The 18,815-nt window shown below is 46.6% G+C and overlaps 1 protein-coding gene across 4 annotated transcripts in view; it reads right to left on the bottom strand.

The window, feature by feature from the left end:
• Positions 1 to 14,643, bottom strand: part of DAO (D-amino acid oxidase) — a 50,027-nt gene extending 35,384 nt beyond the window's left edge. The window contains exon 1 of one of the 4 annotated variants that reach the window (XM_056528796.1): positions 14,502 to 14,643. The gene's annotated coding sequence lies outside the window, so the exon portion shown is untranslated. Of the gene's footprint in view, positions 1 to 3,239; positions 3,347 to 6,583; positions 6,741 to 13,017; positions 13,102 to 14,501 lie in introns of those variants that run through there. The other 3 variants (XM_056528798.1, XM_056528799.1, XM_056528797.1) reach the window with 3 other exon arrangements.
• Positions 14,644 to 18,815: the final 4,172 nt, after the last annotated feature.

The raw sequence follows: 18,815 nt of genomic DNA, 5'->3' as shown, positions 1-18,815 counted from the left end.
TGCGACCCAAAATCCGTTGGTAATCCTCAGATTTCATAATGCCTTATACACGTTCCAGAGGCAGCAAAACAACCCCAAAACATCATTGACCCTCCACCATATTTCACTGTAGGTGCTGTGTTCTTTTCTTTGTAGGCCTCATTCTGTTTTTGGTAAACAGTAGAATGATGTGGTTTACCAAAAAGCTCTATCTTGGTCTCATCTGTCCACAAGACGTTTTCCCAGAAGGATTTTGGCTTAACTCAAGTTCATTTTGGCAAAATGTAGTCTTGCTTTTTTATGTCTCTGTGTCAGCAGTGGGGTCCTCCTGGGTCTCCTGCCTTAGTGTTTCATTTCATTTAAATGTTGACGGATAGTTCACTCTGACACTGATGCTCCCTGAGCCTGCAGGACAGCTTGAATATCTTTGGAACTTGTTTGGGGCTGCTTATCCACCATCCAATCTATCCTGTGTTGACTCCTTTCATCAATTTTTCTCTTCCGTCTACGCCCAGGGAGATTAGCTACAGTGCCATGGGTTGCAAACCTCTTGATAATGTTGCACACTGTGGAAAAAGGCAAATCTAGATCTCTGGAGATGGACTTGTAACCTTGAGATTGTTGATATTTTTCCACAATTTTGGTTCTAAAGTCCTCAGACAGTTCTCTTCTCCTCTTTCTGTTGTCCATGCTTAGTGTGGCACACACAGACACACAATGCAAAGACTAAGTGAACTTCTCTCCTTTTTATCTGCTTTCAGGTGTGATTTTTATATTGCCCACACCTGTGACTTTCCCCATGTGAGTTTAAAGGAGCATCACATGCTTGAAACAATCCTATTTATCCACAATTTTGAAAGGGTGCCAATAATTTTGTTCAGCCCATTTTTGTTGCTTGGTGTGACATTATGTCCAATTAGCTTTTTTTCCTCCCTTTTTTTGGTTTAGTTCCTATACACACAAAGGAAATAAACATGTGTATAGCAAAACATGTGTTACTGCAATCCTTTTCTGTGAGAAATACATCATTTTCTTGAAAAATTTCAGGGGTGTCATCATTTACGACCATTACTGTGTATGTATAAATATATAACATTTCCTATGGGGCCTCTTTTCTTCTATGTATGACACAGGTTTGGTTACTTGTGACAATACATTAATTGTTACCGGCAAAGTTTGTAATATTTGGGGGGTGGGAGGGGGATTAGCTCTTGGAATTGCTACATGCTGAGTTAGATAAACAGTTTGGACTGAAATTATTCGTGTGCTGGTGTGCCAAAGTACCAAAGTACAGGCTTTTCATTCAAACCAGCCTCAACCAGCTTTACAGTATTTGCTTCTCATCAAAGAAAGCGTTTCCTATCAACAGAATAAAGAAAACCGTAGGCTGTCAGGCCACTAACTGTACATTATAACTTTTGGATCTATCGGGTGCAGGTCTACCACTCCACACCTCCACAAGTAGCTTAAAAGCTGTGTGTAAACCTAGCATTACTGTTCTAAAAAGTATAGCTTTCCCTGTACATCCCACTCTAGGAGACAAGTCCTTTCTCTAAGGTTTTCACATTCTAAAGAAAGTCAAAAAGACACTTTCTCCACCTAAATTTAACCTGATTGTCACATTTTGAAGTAGCTTCACTGCTACAAGGGCTTAAGAATACTTTTCTTTAATTGCTGTATCCACACTATACAGCTATACGATCTATTCCACTCATGTTCCCTAGGGATCATGCTTTTACTTAAATGCTCATTTTTGCACGCATAGGGGAAAACCTACTAGCCCCTCTGAACTTTGATATAGTGGGTGTGACTTAGAGTCATGCTTACTTGACACTTATATATTTTCTAGTTTCTCAATGTATCTCCTTGCTATGTTTTTCCTTTGTCACAGTGTTACCTAATATGGAATGTTCTGATGGCCAGGTCAACAAATTTCAACTAGACATGTACAGAACCTTGCCTATTTCTTTATTTTTCTTTTACAAATTTCTCTCATTGTTTAACATTTTTTAAAGTTAAAAAATTTCCTAAAAAAATCCCAGATTTCTAATATGGTCACCACTATAGTCAAATTTCCAGACTCAGTTGTGTTTTTGGCTAAACAGGCCAATATAACCCTGTGTAATAGGGCCAACAATCAGCCAGCAAATACGCAAAAGCTTCTTTTAGACAGGTTAAAAAAATATTGTCGGCCACAATATTAGGGGATGTGCAGCCAACAAATGATGGAAGCAACAAGCCGCACAGACGTTACATACCCTAAGCAGATATGAAAGATGTGTACCATTTTCAAAAATACATGAGTAACCGGGCAAACCACTGACATTTCTGTTTCATACCCCCAAAACTTGCTTTTTTTCCCATTGGCTTGAACTGAATTCAATGGGAAAGCATTTGTCAGTTTACATGTGGTTTGATTTTGTGGCCATAATTATAACAGTCATAAAGTTATGTGCAATGGACTTGTTTTGGACCATTTACACATTTGTCTCATTTATTTCTGGTCCATTTAGGACCTACTGGTCTGAAAATGTAAGACTCAGTTTGCTTGTAGAATTTAGCCTCCAAAATGTGAGAACACAGCCTGAATGACACAATCACGAACCAAACCATAGCAACAAAGGACATGATAAAACATCTGTGCTCAAACGTCTGAACTACAATAAATGTTGGATTAACTTTTATTTGCAATACACGCCATGTTACAAATAATAAATGCAATGATAATCACACCAAATAAAGAATCTAGGTTTTTGGGCAGTGTTCACATTAGCATCATAGCCTCTGTCAAAGATTTTATCAGATTTGCCAGGTAAATTAGCACTGCACGTGCCAGTGGCATCTGTCCCATCGTAGATCTGGCACTGTTTCATGGCTTCTGTTCTATAGAGCCTAATAATAGTAATGACTACCTATCATTTATATAGAAGTAATGAAAACTTACAACCAAAACATTATATTCTTCTTAGCTTATATTATATGTTCATTTTATATTTGCTACAACTGAATAACATACAAAGCAATAAAAATAAATACTCAACACAACCCAACCAAAGAAGACATGGCATCCAGTACTGCTTAGGAAGGGATTGCAGGCATAGCTTCTAACAGATCAAGCTATTGTGTAATCGTACACTAGTCTGATCAGAGAACAAGGAGAACATTCACTAGACACAAAGTACACATTTCACACACACAAACTAGCACACCAATGCAAATTAAGCCCATTTTTGTCTACAAGGTAATAATCCTGTACTCACTTCACTCTCCACTTGGTCAGGACCCTTTGCGGTGATACTGTGCCGCTGGATGTTGTGTAAGGTTACTTATTCATAAACCTGAAGCACTACTGGGAATCTAAATGACTCCACCCTTTGCAATAGTAAATATGCAAATGCTGAATCCTGTGATGCATGTAAAGTATAAAAGAACCATAAACTGAAAAGGCTATTCCCCAGGAACAGAGTGTGTCGACCACCAAACGAAGCAGCGGCAGATACAGCCCCTCCATGTATTTCTATGGAGATACGTGGAGGGGTCATGTCAACATTTGATTTGTGCCAGGGTCAGGCTTCATTCTTAGGGAAAGCCAGGGTGCCGTGCAGGAGATTGCGGGAGGTCCCAGCTGTCGGACCCCGACGATCTGACGCGTATCCCCTATCCTTTGGATTCTATGTTAATAACAGAATTGATAACTGAATTCAACATTTTTCACAAGGTGTAATTTACAGGTTACAGTCAATTTACACATCTATTTGGTAACCTATCATTTAGGAATGGAATAAGAAAGGTGTGGCACAGGTAGTTATTATTCTATATTGTGTGACCTTGCCAAATGTACACACAACTCGTGTGCATTGTATGAACAAGTCTTCCTGACTAATGTAAGAATGCCACAGTGACAGGTCCCATTCTGCATTTTCCTTTTTGACCTAGTCCAGACTTGATAAAATCCCAAAAGCATCATGTAAGTAGCTTTAGAAAGTCAAATTTGAGGTTGGTTATGGAAATCAAGCTCCCGTTCTTTGACTACAAACACAGATCTTGAATATTAGGTGGGTAGTGTGTTGTGTGTGTGTGTGTGTATGTGTGTGTGGGGGGGGGGGGTAGTAGTAAGGTGACGTCACTGCTGTTATTGAGCTTCTGAATGTCCACTTTATGATGACTTATTTATCATTCTCTCTATTTAAGGGGCTGGGACCAAAACTAAGCTGATTGACAGCAGTACTTACACCTAGACTTCCTTTCCCTTACTTGCCTGGCCAATCATAGCCCAGAATATACCCTTGCCATGACATAGTGCTAGAGAAAATGCATTGACAGAGCAAGCTGGCACCTTGTTGGGGGAGGATTTATAGTAAACTATTATAGATGGAATGGGTGGAGGTTATTGGTGCATTGACTTTACAAGGTGCTAAGTGACCAGTAAGAAAAACTGCCACAACATCACAGCAATGCAGGAGTTATATAACAAAAGCCGTGACCGTTTAAGCAGCAAATGGGGACTGATGATGATAATAAGCAAAAAGCAGGGGGAGGAAGAATTATAGCAAGGAAGGGGTTACATCAACAAAGGAGAAGTGAACTGATCATGATGACAAGCCACACAAGGGACAACTCCCCAGACAACTTCCCAGAACACAAGGGGCAACTGCCCAGTCATTAATAATATAATGGAAGCCTTGATTTCTTTTGTGGACTCTCTAGAAGAGGGAGGCACACAGACTTAGATTGCATATACACAGCCCAGACTCTCTATTGCACATCTATAAGCCCCGCCTCCACTTTGTCTCTTTGTCCCTTTTTGGTCTCTCTGCTGCTAGAGATGAAATTCCTCTAACAACAGGCATTGGACAGCAGTTGACAAGGAATTGAGACACCTAGTAGCCAAGACTTTAGGACTTTCTTTTCATTTTTAGCAAATGAAATATGTAAAATATGTTAAAATCACATAGACTATCAAACAGAGTAATGTTCAAATGAGTCACTATATGCATTCAGGAAACAAATAAAAAACAAAAAGTCAATGCAGTAATTAGTATATTTAAGTATATTAAATATTTTTTTTATTATTTTTGTATTTTGGGCAGATGAGGAAATTCTTTGCTTTTTGAATTTCATTTTTGTCTTGTCCACAGTGCTCTCTTCTGACCCCTAATGCCCATATCAGGAACTATTCAGAGCAGGAGTAAATCCTCATAGCAAATCTATGCTACTCTAAACAGTTCTTGACACGGACAGAGGTATGGACATGTGGACAAAAAAAGAAATTCAAAAAGCAAAGAATTTCCTATGTAGCAAACAGCTGCTAATAAGTACTGGAAGGATAAAGATTTTTTAAAAGAAGTAATTTATAAATCTGTTTAACTTTCTGGCACCAGTTAATTAAAAAAATAAATAAATAAATAAATAAAGTTTTACAACGGAGTACCCCTTTAAAGTTTTAATCAAGGTAGATATAGGGTAATTTGTGCTGCTGGCAATTGGGTTGTTTTGTTATTACTATACCCATCACCTTGATTGGGGTATGTTTTGTTCTATTTCACAATGTTCATTTTTTTAATCCCTTGAAACCCCCTTTAGAGCTGGATTAGCAGTAGATTAACAGAGAAGAGGAAAAAGCATTCCTTAGAAGTTAGGCCATGTATTTTTCCATTTTAGGCTGTAGGGTTAATCATATCTTCCTGAAAACAACTTTAGGTGGGGGACATTTTGCCTTAAAGGGGTTTGGCCACCTTTACAGGAAAACTGTCAGCCTGTTCATGCACACTAAAGCCAATACACTGGGTTATAGTGTGGCTGAACATGATTCCATATATGGGTCACTTACTTAAATTGGTCTAGTAGGTCCTGAGATCTTTGCTTGTGAAGACCCTTTGCTCAATCCAGGGAATTTCACGCTGAAGGCGGGGCCCTGCGGGCTGGCCTCTTCTGCCTCCCTCTGTCAGGTCCTAATACCGCCCCCGCTATTTGAACATTCATATTCTTCAACTCCATGTCCTAGTGATGTGGAGTCACAAGTCACGTGAGCGCAGCACTCTGTCGGCAGAGCACATGCGCCGTAAGATTTGACCCTGCTCTAACGTCCTGATGATGTGAGAGCGCTGCGTAATGCGAAGTGAAGCTGCGCTACACCCGACTTTTGGGTGTAGCGAGGGATTGGCGCATGCGCAGTAACACTGCGCAGATCACTCCTATTACGCAGAGCTCTCACATCATCAGGACATTAAAGCTGGGTGAAATCTTCTGGCGCATGTGCTCTGCCGACAGAATGCTGCGCTCACGTGACTTGTGACTCCACGTCACTAGGACATGGAGTTGAAGAATATGAATATTCAAATAGTGGGGGTGGTATAAGGACCTGACAGAGGTGGCCAGATAGCGGGGCCTCGCCTCCACCGCGCAATTACGTGGATTCCCTGAAATTGACAAGCAAAGATCTCAGGACCTACTGGAACGATTTAAGTAAGTGACCCCTCTATGTAATCCTGTTCACTCACACTATAATCCAGTGTATTGGCTTTAGTGTTGATGAACAGGCTGACAGTTTTCCTTTTACACAAATTTTTATATAGCACTGCTGTGAGTATAATGTTTTACTTACACAAAATGTAATGCTTCTATGCTGCCCCAGTCTCTTTTATCATCCGACTCCGCTCCAGCTTGCTTTTCGATCCCTGTTTGCAGATGGACAGTTCATCGTCCATACATGGCTACTGTGGTGTCTGGGGTGTTGCAATGGTGTAGCAGGGTCTGGTGGTATTAACCCTGTGGGGTAAGGTGTTATTAACCCCAGATTAGTCGTGACGCTGGGATGTGGTTGTTTCGGTATAAGGCCCTGCCGACAACCAACCCAGAAATGGCAGGCAATAAAGGAATGTCCACAGCAGGAATTGTGAAAATAACTGGAACTTTTACTTTGAATTCTTATTAAACAGTCTTTACAAATATGCAATTTCTCTAGAGGCAACCGGGATGCAGGATAGTTACCTCACAGGCTTGCTGGGACTTGTAGTATTGAGATGATTTTTTCAGGCCACTGTGCTACTAATATTATTCTTGAGTTGAGTAGTAGTCACTAGAATTGTAGATAGAGCTTGATAACTCATGTTTTGAAGTGGCTGCAGGTTCTTTAGGCTTTGGCCTAGCGGAGATGAATTTAGATTATGAATCCAGGAATCAAGAGAGAGAGTTTAGAGACTACAGCCCCTTATATACTAGGGGGACTGGACTAAAGCCCATTGGTTGCTAAGTCTGTGGTTCCAGTGCCCATGGCACTCTGGGTAGTGACATAACAGTGGTTCACATGACTAACCTCTACACATTTGTACAACTTTATGTATAATGAACAATATGTACACAACACATTTAGAAGGTGAGCAAAAGGTGAGCGCTGCAGGAGAGCCCTATGGACTGCAGGGACTCTTCCGGAGGGGACCTAGAGATGGTACAGGACCATGTTCTGTACCGGGACACCACACTACCTATGTAGGAGCATGTGATTATACATGTCACTGTGCCCATAGCAGTACACTGCTGTTACGCCGAGCGCTCCGGGTCCCCGCTCCTCCCCGGAGCGCTCGCTACACTCTCGTTACTGCAGCGCCCCGGTCAGATCCGCTGACCGGGTGCGCTGCGATACCACCTCCAGCCGGGATGCGATTCGCGATGCGGGTGGCGCCCGCTCGCGATGCGCACCCCGGCTCCCGTACCTGACTCGCTCTCCGTCGGTCCTGTCCCGGCGCGCGCGGCCCCGCTCCCTAGGGCGCGCGCGCGCCGGGTCTCTGCGATTTAAAGGGCCACTGCGCCGCTGTTTGGCGCAGTGGTTCTAATTAGTGTGTTCACCTGTGCACTCCCTATGTATACCTCACTTCCCCTGCACTCCCTCGCCGGATCTTGTTGCCCTTGTGCCTAGTGAAAGCGTTCCCTTGTGTGTTCTTAGCCTGTGTTCCGACCTCCTGCCGTTGCCCCTGACTACGATCCTTGCTGCCTGCCCCGACCTTCTGCTACGTCCGACCTTGTTTCTGTCTACTCCCTTGTACCGCGCCTATCTTCAGCAGTCAGAGAGGTTGAGCCGTTGCTAGTGGATACGACCTGATCACTACCGCCGCAGCAAGACCATCTCGCTTTGCGGCGGGCTCTGGTGAATACCAGTAGTGATTTAGAACCGGTCCACTAGCACGGTCCACGCCAATCCCTCTCTGGCACAGAGGATCCACCTCCTGCCTGCCGGCATCGTGACAGTAGATCCGGCCATGGATCCCGCTGAAGTACCTCTGCCAGATGTCGCTGACCTCACCACGGTGGTCGCCCAGCACTCACAACAGATAGCGCAACAAGGCCACGAGCTGTCTCAACTGACCGTGATGCTACAGCAGCTACTACCACAGCTTCAGCAATCATCTCCTCCGCCAGCTCCTGCACCTCCTCCGCAGCGAGTGGCCGCTTCAGGCCTACGACTATCCTTGCCGGATAAATTTGATGGGGACTCTAAGTTTTGCCGTGGCTTTCTTTCACAATGTTCCCTGCACTTGGAGATGATGTCGGACCAGTTTCCTACTGAAAGGTCTAAGGTGGCTTTCGTAGTCAGCCTTCTGTCTGGAAAAGCTCTGTCATGGGCCACACCGCTCTGGGACCGCAATGACCCCGTCACTGCCTCTGTACACTCCTTCTTCTCGGAAATTCGTAGTGTCTTTGAGGAACCTGCCCGAGCCTCCTCTGCTGAAACTGCCCTGCTGAACCTGGTCCAGGGTAATTCTTCCGTTGGCGAGTACGCCATACAATTCCGTACTCTTGCTTCTGAACTATCCTGGAATAATGAGGCCCTCTGCGCGACCTTTAAAAAAGGCCTATCCAGCAACATTAAAGATGTTCTGGCCGCACGAGAAATTCCTGCTAATCTACATGAACTCATTCATCTTGCCACTCGCATTGACATGCGTTTTTCCGAAAGGCGTCAGGAGCTCCGCCAGGATATGGACTTTGTTCGCACGAGGCATTTTTTCTCCCCGGCTCCTCTCTCCTCTGGTCCTCTGCAATCCGTTCCTGTGCCTTCCGCCGTGGAGGCTATGCAAGTTGACCGGTCTCGCCTGACACCTCAAGAGAGGACACGACGCCGCATGGAGAATCTCTGCCTGTACTGTGCCGGTACCGAACACTTCCTGAAGGATTGTCCTATCCGTCCTCCCCGCCTGGAAAGACGCACGCAGACTCCGCACAAAAGTGAGACAGTCCTTGATGTCAACTCTGCTTCTCCACGTCTTACTGTGCCTGTGCGGATATCTGCATCTACCTTCTCCTTCCCTACTATGGCCTTCTTGGATTCCGGATCTGCAGGAAACTTTATTTTGGCCTCTCTCATCAACAGGTTCAACATCCCGGTAACCAGTCTCGCCAGGCCCCTCTACATCAATTGTGTTAACAATGGAAGATTGGACTGTACCATACGTTACCGCACGGAGCCCCTTCTAATGTGCATCGGACCTCATCAAGAAAAAATTGAGTTCTTGGTCCTCCCCAATTGCACTTCCGAAATTCTCCTTGGACTACCGTGGCTCCAACGCCATTCCCCAACCCTGGATTGGTCCACGGGGGAGATCAAGAGCTGGGGTATCTCTTGTTTCAAGGACTGCCTTAAACCGGTTCCCAGTACTCCCTGCCGTGACCCTGTGGTTCCCCCTGTAACCGGTCTCCCTAAGGCCTATATGGACTTTGCTGATGTGTTTTGCAAAAAACAAGCTGAGACTCTACCTCCTCACAGGCCTTATGACTGTCCTATTGACCTCCTCCCGGGCACTACTCCACCCCGGGGCAGAATTTATCCTCTGTCCGCCCCAGAGACTCTTGCTATGTCTGAGTACATCCAGGAAAATTTAAAAAAGGGGTTTATCCGCAAATCCTCCTCTCCTGCCGGAGCTGGATTTTTCTTTGTGTCCAAAAAAGATGGCTCCCTACGTCCTTGCATTGACTACCGAGGTCTTAATAAAATCACGGTAAAGAACCGCTACCCTCTACCTCTTATCTCTGAACTCTTTGATCGCCTCCAAGGTGCCCACATCTTTACCAAACTGGACTTAAGAGGTGCTTATAATCTCATCCGCATCAGGGAGGGGGATGAATGGAAAACGGCATTTAACACTAGAGATGGACACTTTGAGTATCTGGTCATGCCCTTTGGCCTGTGCAACGCCCCTGCCGCCTTCCAAGACTTTGTTAATGAAATTTTTCGTGATCTCTTATATTCCTGTGTTGTTGTGTATCTGGACGATATTCTGATTTTTTCTGCCAACCTAGAAGAACACCGCCAGCATGTCCGCATGGTTCTTCAGAGACTTCGTGACAATCAACTTTATGCCAAAATGGAGAAATGTCTGTTTGAATGTCAATCTCTTCCTTTCCTAGGATACTTGGTCTCTGGCCAGGGACTACAAATGGATCCAGACAAACTCTCTGCCGTCTTAGATTGGCCACGCCCCTCCGGACTCCGTGCTATCCAACGTTTTTTGGGGTTCGCCAATTATTACAGACAATTTATTCCACATTTTTCCACCATTGTGGCTCCTATCGTGGCTTTAACCAAGAAGAATGCCAATCCTAAGTCCTGGTCTCCTCAAGCGGAAGACGCCTTTAAACGGCTCAAGTCGGCCTTTTCTTCTGCTCCCGTGCTCTCCAGACCTGACCCATCTAAACCCTTCCTATTGGAGGTTGATGCCTCCTCAGTAGGAGCTGGAGCGGTTCTTCTACAAAAAAATTCTTCCGGGCATGCTGTTACCTGTGGTTTTTTTTCTAGGACCTTCTCTCCGGCGGAGAGGAACTACTCCATCGGGGATCGAGAGCTACTGGCCATTAAATTAGCACTTGAGGAATGGAGGCATCTGCTGGAGGGATCTAAATTTCCAGTTATTATTTACACCGATCACAAGAATCTCTCCTATCTCCAGTCTGCCCAACGGCTGAATCCTCGCCAGGCCAGGTGGTCTCTGTTCTTTGCCCGGTTTAATTTTGAAATTCACTTTCGCCCTGCCGATAAGAACATCAGGGCCGATGCTCTCTCTCGTTCCTCGGATGCCTCGGAAGTAGAGCTCTCTCCGCAACACATCATTCCTCCTGACTGTCTGATCTCCACTTCTCCAGCCTCCATCAGGCAAACTCCTCCAGGGAAGACCTTCGTCTCCCCACGCCAACGCCTCGGAATCCTCAAATGGGGTCACTCCTCCCATCTCGCAGGTCATGCGGGCATCAAGAAATCCGTGCAACTCATCTCTCGTCTCTATTGGTGGCCGACTCTGGAGACGGATGTTGTTGATTTTGTGCGGGCCTGCACTGTCTGTGCCCGGGACAAGACTCCTCGCCAGAAGCCTGCTGGTCTCCTTCACCCTCTTCCCCCCCTCCCTACTCCCTTGCCCTCTGGTTTGCCCGCTGTGGATGAAATAACTCGTGATCTTTCCACCATATGGAAAGAGACCCAAAATTCTCTCTTACAGGCTTCATCACGCGTGAAGAAGTTTGCTGATAAGAAAAGAAGAGCTCCCCCCATTTTTTCTCCCGGAGACAAGGTATGGCTCTCCGCTAAAAAGAGGGGGAGACCCAAGGGGGGGGGGGTACTGTTACGCCGAGCGCTCCGGGTCCCCGCTCCTCCCCGGAGCGCTCGCTACACTCTCGTTACTGCAGCGCCCCGGTCAGATCCGCTGACCGGGTGCGCTGCGATACCACCTCCAGCCGGGATGCGATTCGCGATGCGGGTGGCGCCCGCTCGCGATGCGCACCCCGGCTCCCGTACCTGACTCGCTCTCCGTCGGTCCTGTCCCGGCGCGCGCGGCCCCGCTCCCTAGGGCGCGCGCGCGCCGGGTCTCTGCGATTTAAAGGGCCACTGCGCCGCTGATTGGCGCAGTGGTTCTAATTAGTGTGTTCACCTGTACACTCCCTATGTATACCTCACTTCCCCTGCACTCCCTCGCCGGATCTTGTTGCCCTTGTGCCTAGTGAAAGCGTTCCCTTGTGTGTTCTTAGCCTGTGTTCCGACCTCCTGCCGTTGCCCCTGACTACGATCCTTGCTGCCTGCCCCGACCTTCTGCTACGTCCGACCTTGTTTCTGTCTACTCCCTTGTACCGCGCCTATCTTCAGCAGTCAGAGAGGTTGAGCCGTTGCTAGTGGATACGACCTGATCACTACCGCCGCAGCAAGACCATCCCGCTTTGCGGCGGGCTCTGGTGAATACCAGTAGTGATTTAGAACCGGTCCACTAGCACGGTCCACGCCAATCCCTCTCTGGCACAGAGGATCCACCTCCTGCCTGCCGGCATCGTGACAACTGCATTCGAACAAGGAGTACAGGCCCAGTGGAGAAAGCGCAGTGAAGTGTATCATCACATGATCCTCCATAGGCAGCTATTTATGGCATCCGACTGCAGGCAGGGTTTGAAGACCAAGCAGGAGTGGAGCCGGGTGATGAGAGAGAACAGGGCTGAAAAAAAGCCTTGCATTATGTGTAGGTAAAACATTATACTCACAGCAGTGTTATATTAAAATTTGTGTTAAATGTTTCAGTATTTTTTGCTATTTATGTAAAATCTATTTATTTCATGAAGCTGTAGTGAAAATGCATTCACATAAATATAAAGTTTATGAAAATAAATATCCCTTTCTCACATAATTTTACATTAAAAGGAGTTTCCATGTCTTAAATTTTAAATGCCTATCCATAGTAAAGGCAATAAATGTCTTATAGCTGGGGTCTTCAGATTATGGACCCTCTACCTATCAGATCATGGCAATTTAGCCATTTATTATGCACCTTTTTGCACCAGCTCACCTGGCAGCAAAGCGGCAGAGCACTCCTATTATGAAGACAAGTGGGGGTTTTAAAGATAAGGCCATGTTCACAAGACGGAATTTCCTTGCTAAATTCTAGAGCTGGGCGGTATGGCCAAATATGTGTATCTCGGTATTTTTGTAACTTATGGCGGTTCCACGGTATATAACGGTATCCCCCCCCAATAAAATAAAATTATTATTAGCCCCATCGGGGTACTACTCACGTCACCCGCAAGCGCTGCCTCCCCGTCCTCCTGTTTGTTGCGGACGCCGGTTCTGACACTCTATACTGTATCCCTATGCCCGGGCTGCAAAAGGTAAACAAAATAAACTTTAACGCATGGTCCTACGTTGGCCTTACGCTCTTCCTGGGGACGTGAACGCCGGACAGCCGTCAGCCTATCACCGGCCGCAGCGATGTTCCGCCTCGGCCGATGATAGGCTGAGCCCACTGTCATGTAAGAAGCCGGCTGTGATGACAGTGGGCTCAACCTATCACCGGCCGAGGTGGAACATCGCTGCGTCCGGTGATAGGCTGACAGCTTTCCGACATTCCATTCCCTTGGAAGCTGGTCCGGACTGACGGGGAAGGTGCAGCCCGGGCATAGGGATACAGTATAGAGCAGTGGTCTTCAACCTGCGGACCTCCATATGTTGCAAAACTGCAACTGCCAGCATGCCCGGACAGCCGTTGGCTGTCCGGGCATGCTGGGAGTTGTAGTTCTGCAACATCTGGGGGTTGAAGACCACTGGTATAGAGTGTCAGCGCCGGCGGCCGCAACAAACAGGAGGACGAGGAGGGCAGCGCTTGCGGGTGACATATGTGAGTATTTACCCCGATGGGGACAGTGCAGCGCTGGGCTAATAATTAATGGCAGGGGGGGGGGGGGAGAACAGCACTCGCGGGTCACATATGATTAGTTCCCCGATGTGGGGACAGCGCTGGGCTGACAATTCATTCCCGAGGGGGAGGGGCCAAACTGGTATTGCGGTATGGGTTGAAATTCATATCGTGCAGCACAAAAATTTCGGTATTCGGTATGAACCAGTATACCGCCCAGCCCTACTGAATTCTGCATTGGAATTTGGCACTGAGATTCCGGTGCAGCAGAGTCCAGTTGAATTCAACAGGAATTTGCTGCGCTGTGCACATGGTGGAATTTCTGTGCCAGATGTTTCCTGCACAGAAATTCTGTTTTCCGTGTCTGCAGAAAGAAAGAACACGTTCATTCTTTCTGCGGACCCCGAGTGCAATGCAAAGCCTTGCGGACTTTCCGTAATGTGAACATGGCCTAAGACCCCACATATTAGAAATGTATGCCATTTCATCAGATATTATTGACATGCATGCCCTATTGTTCTCTAAGGAATCAATAAAACTACAAACTGTATGTTCCTGGACTGTGGGAGAAATCTGTGAAACCACAGAAAACCCCATGTGAATGTAGGGAAATATGAAGGCTGAAAACCCACAGAAATTGTTATTTACAGTCTTGGAAATCAACAAGTGATGTAAACTGTCCAGAATAACATGTCGACCACAAACACTTTCCTATTCCACTCAGCACAGCACAAGCACATTTCCACGTCAGACAACCCCGATTAAACTAGACTATTAGGAAAAGTGTTAAAAAGACTGAAAAGTATAAAAAAAGACTACATAATAAACAACATACCATCAAAAAGTAACAGACAGAGATTTACTCACTTATTTAACCATGGTTCTTTCCAGGGAACAGCGGAGGTGTCGTGTTGGGTTACCAGTAACACCCCTTGTCTCCAGAAGAAGTTATTGGCTGTAGAAACATGTCTGACAGGACAGAGCACCAATACAAACGTCTTTGCAATGAAAGATTATCTGTTAACTACGTCAGTGCCAAACATGCTTTAGTACAGTGCATGACAACTTATATTTGGTATTTTTGGCAATAAATAGCTAGTATAAAGGCTGTAAACAAACTCCAAAAATATTTATAATCACATGAAGCAAAATATTAAAAACAGAAAAAAGTTAATTGCAGCAAAGTATAAAAAGGTCTCCTAGGGCATCACTGTAAAACATACTACATATGCATCAATAACATTCACTGGATAGTAAATTTCATCCAAGTGACCTACAAAACGTTATATAAAAAAGTAGAGAAGATTACATCTGATTCAGGAGACTGAGTAAGCTTTTAAGGTACCTTATCACATAAGGCTTTTTCATGAGAGACAGAGAGGACACACTTACTGACCAACCAGCTGTAAAGGAACACTTATGGCAAAGCCTATTATGCAGAACAGTAAACAAAAAATCCCAACTTCCTACACTGCCCCCTAAGGCCCTGCACTAGGTACAACACTGTATATCAGTTCTGTGTGTTTTTATTTTTATACTATTGATGATTATTGAGTGATGGTATATCTGCACTAGAGAGACGATCCAGGTAAATGTAAGCGTTCCTAGAAGGAACCTATATCATGTTCAGGGCTGCAAACATGGCCGATGGGGGGGGGGGGGAAAACAAATACTTTCCTTTAAATAATGGCTATTTGCAAAGTTTCTTCTAAGCTCAGCAGGTGTAGAGGCTGTCCTGAGCTGCAGCATGAAGGGTTACAAATACTGATGCAAAATACTTATTGAAAAACTGCAGTGTGAAAGTGGCGTAAGGCTGGAGATACACTGCAATTTTGGCCACGACAGGTCACATATCCAAAAATTGCTGTGCCGCCCAGTATGGATCGTGCAGCGTTGCACCTAAGGAAAGTAAATGGTGCGGCACTACAATCCACAAGTAGCCGCAAAATCTGCAACTGCCTGGTTACTGTTACCTTGTCATGGCCAAGATCGCCATGTAGCCCCCGCTGAAGGGTACACATAGGCTTATTACAGACACATTTTTGCATCTATATTGAAGTGTATGGGAGCAGAGCTGCAGTTACCCAGCGCCATCACTATACAATGAACGTTGTAGGGCTTCCTGCCCCGTTAACTGTACACTGCTCAAAGAAATAAAGGGAACACTTAAACAACACAATGTAACTCCAAGTCAATCACACTTCTGTGAAATCACACTGTCCACTCAGGAAGCAACACTGATTGACAATCAATTTCACATGCTGTTGCTCAAATGGAACAGACAACATGTGGAAATTATAGTCAATTAGCAATACACCCCAATAAAGGAGTGGTTCTGCATGTGGTGGCCTCAGACCACTTCTCAGTTCCTATGCTTCCTAGCTGATGTTTTGGTCACTTTGCTGGCGGTGCTTTCACTCTAGTGACAGCATGAGACGGATTCTATGTTCACACAAGTGGCTCATGTAGTGCAGCTCATCCAGGATGGCACATCAATGCGAGCTGTGGCAAGAAGGTTTGCTGTATCTGTCAGCGTAGCGTCCAGACCATGGAGGCGCTACCAGGAGACAGGCCAGTACATCAGGAGACATGGAGGAGACCATAGGAGGGCAACAACCCAGCAGCAGGACCACCACCTCCGCCTTTGTGCAAGGAGGATCAGGAGAAGCACTGCCAGAGCCCTGCAAAATGACCTCCAGCAGGCCACAAATGTGCATGTGTCCACTCAAATGGTCAGAAACAGACTTCATGAGGGTGGTATGAGAATCCGACATTCACAGGTGGGGGTTGTGCTTACAGCCCAACAACGTGCAGGATGTTTGGCATTTGCCAGAGAACATCAAGATTGGCAAATTTGCCGCAGGCACCTTGTGCTCTTCACAGGTGAAAGCAGGTTCACACTGAGCACATGTGACAGATGTGACAGAGTCTGGAGACGACGTGTAGAACGTTCTTCTGCCTGCAACATCCTCCAGCATGACCAGTTTGGCGGTGGGTCAGTATTGGTGTGGGGTGGCATTTCTTTGGGGGGGCCGCACAGCCCTCCATATGCTTGCCAGAGGTAGCCTGACTGCCATTAGGTACCGAGATGAGATCCTCAGACCCCTTGTGAGACCATATGCTGGCATATTGGCCCTGGGTTCCTCCTAATGAAAGACAATGCTAGACCTCATGTGACTGGAGTGTATCAGTGTAACACTCACGTTTCTGAAGACAGGAACTCCGGTGTATGTGGATCCGCTGGACCTGTGTGGCAGATGACTCGGACCGTGCCAGGGAGCGGAGTCTAAGGTGCTGCTGGTCTTCACCAGAGCTCGCCGCAAAGCAGGATGGGCTTGTTGCTGCAGACGGCACCCAGGTCGCAACCCCCGGCAACGGCTCGACCACACAGGCGGCTGAGGAGATGCGAAGCACAGAAGGGATGAGACAACTCGTAGTCAGGATAGCTGTAGGTCAGGGCAGGCGGCACAGTAGCGTGGTCGGGACATAGCAGAAGTTCAGTAGGCAGGCGGCAAAGAAGCAAGGTCAAGGTCACAAGAGCAGGAGATCTGGTACACGGCAAGGCAATACAAAGGAATGCTTTCTCTAGGGCACAAGGCAACAAAGATCCGGCAGAGAACTGAGGAGGGTGGAGGAATTTATCAACAAGACACAGGTGGTTACACTAATGAGCGTACTGGCCCTTTAAATCTTAAAGCTCCAGCGCGTGCACGCCCTAAGGGACGGGGACACTCGCGCCGGAGCAGAGAGGCGGAAGCAGAGGCAGGGGAAACACCCGGAGAGTGACGGACTGGGGCTCGCATTCGGGTGCGTCCCGCAATGCGAGTCCCAGCCCCGTCGGCAGCAGAAGGTAAGGGGACCATGCGTGTGAGGCAGGAGCGCATAGCGTAACAGTCAGCAGTTCCTGCAAGAGGAAGGCATTGATGCTATGGACTGGCCCGCCTGCTCCCCAGACCTGAATCCGATTGAGCACATCTGGGACATCATGTCTCGCTCCATCCACCAACTGAGGAGATGCACCACAGACTGCCCAGGAGTTGGTGGATGCTTTAGTCCAGGTCTGTGAGGACATCCCTCAGGATACCACCTCATGAGCATGCCCAGGCATTGTAGGAAGGTCATACAGGGAACGTGGAGGCCAGACACACTACTGAACCTCATTTTGACTTGTTTTAAAGGGGTTCTCCAGTGCTTACACATCTTATCCCCTATCTAAAGGATAGGGGATAAGATGCCTGATCGCGGGAGTCCCGCCGCTGGGGACCCCCGTAATCTTGCACGCGGCACCCCGTTTGCAATCAGTCCCCGGAGCGTGTTCGCTCCGGGTCTGATTACAGGCGACCACCGGGCTGGCGGCATGTGTCGTCACGCCCCTCAATGAAAGCCTACGGGAGGGGGCGTGATAGCTGTCACGCCCCCTCCCGTAGGCTTTCATTGAGGGGCGTGACGACACATGCCGCCAGCCCGGTGGTCGCCTGTAATCAGACCCGGAGCGAACACGCTCCGGGGACTGATTACAAACGGGGTGCCGCATGCAAGATCACGGGGGTCCCCAGCGGCGGGACTCCCGCGATCAGGCATCTTATCCCCTATCCTTTGGATAGGGGATAAGATGGCTAAGCACGGGAGAACCCCTTTAAGGACATTACATCAAAGTTGGATCAGCCTGTAGTTGGTTTTCCACTTTGATTTTGAGTGTGACTCCATATCCAGACCTCCATGGGTTGATAAGTTTGATTTCCATTGATATTTTTTGTGTGATTTTGTTGTCAGCACATTCAACTATGTAAAGATGAAAGTATTTCATACGATTAGTTCAATCATTCAGATCTAGGATGTGTTATCTTAGCGTTCCCTTTATTTTTTGAGCAGTGTATAATGCAGGGCACCAAACAGAATGAACTGAATCAATAGACAGCTATATGTAGCCTGTTGCTATGCTTTCCTATGCTTACTTTGGTTCGACAGTTCTCCTTTTTCCTCATAGTTCAGAAAAACCATACTGTAGATACTAATGAATAAATTATATTTAGCTTAAAATGGGTGAAAGAGTCACAGTAGACACGTCCATGTCTGAACATTGGCCTGGTATCTTAAAGGAGTAGTCCAGTATTGGAAAATGTATCCCCTATCCTAAGGATAGGGGATAAGTTTCATATCGCGAGGAGTCCAGCAGCTGGG

This window comes from Hyla sarda, chromosome 1, assembly GCF_029499605.1.
Source record: "Hyla sarda isolate aHylSar1 chromosome 1, aHylSar1.hap1, whole genome shotgun sequence".
Classification (NCBI taxonomy): Eukaryota; Metazoa; Chordata; class Amphibia; order Anura; family Hylidae; genus Hyla; species Hyla sarda.
The sequence above is the reverse complement of the archived record's forward strand: the minus strand, read 5'-3'. Positions and strand labels throughout refer to the sequence as shown.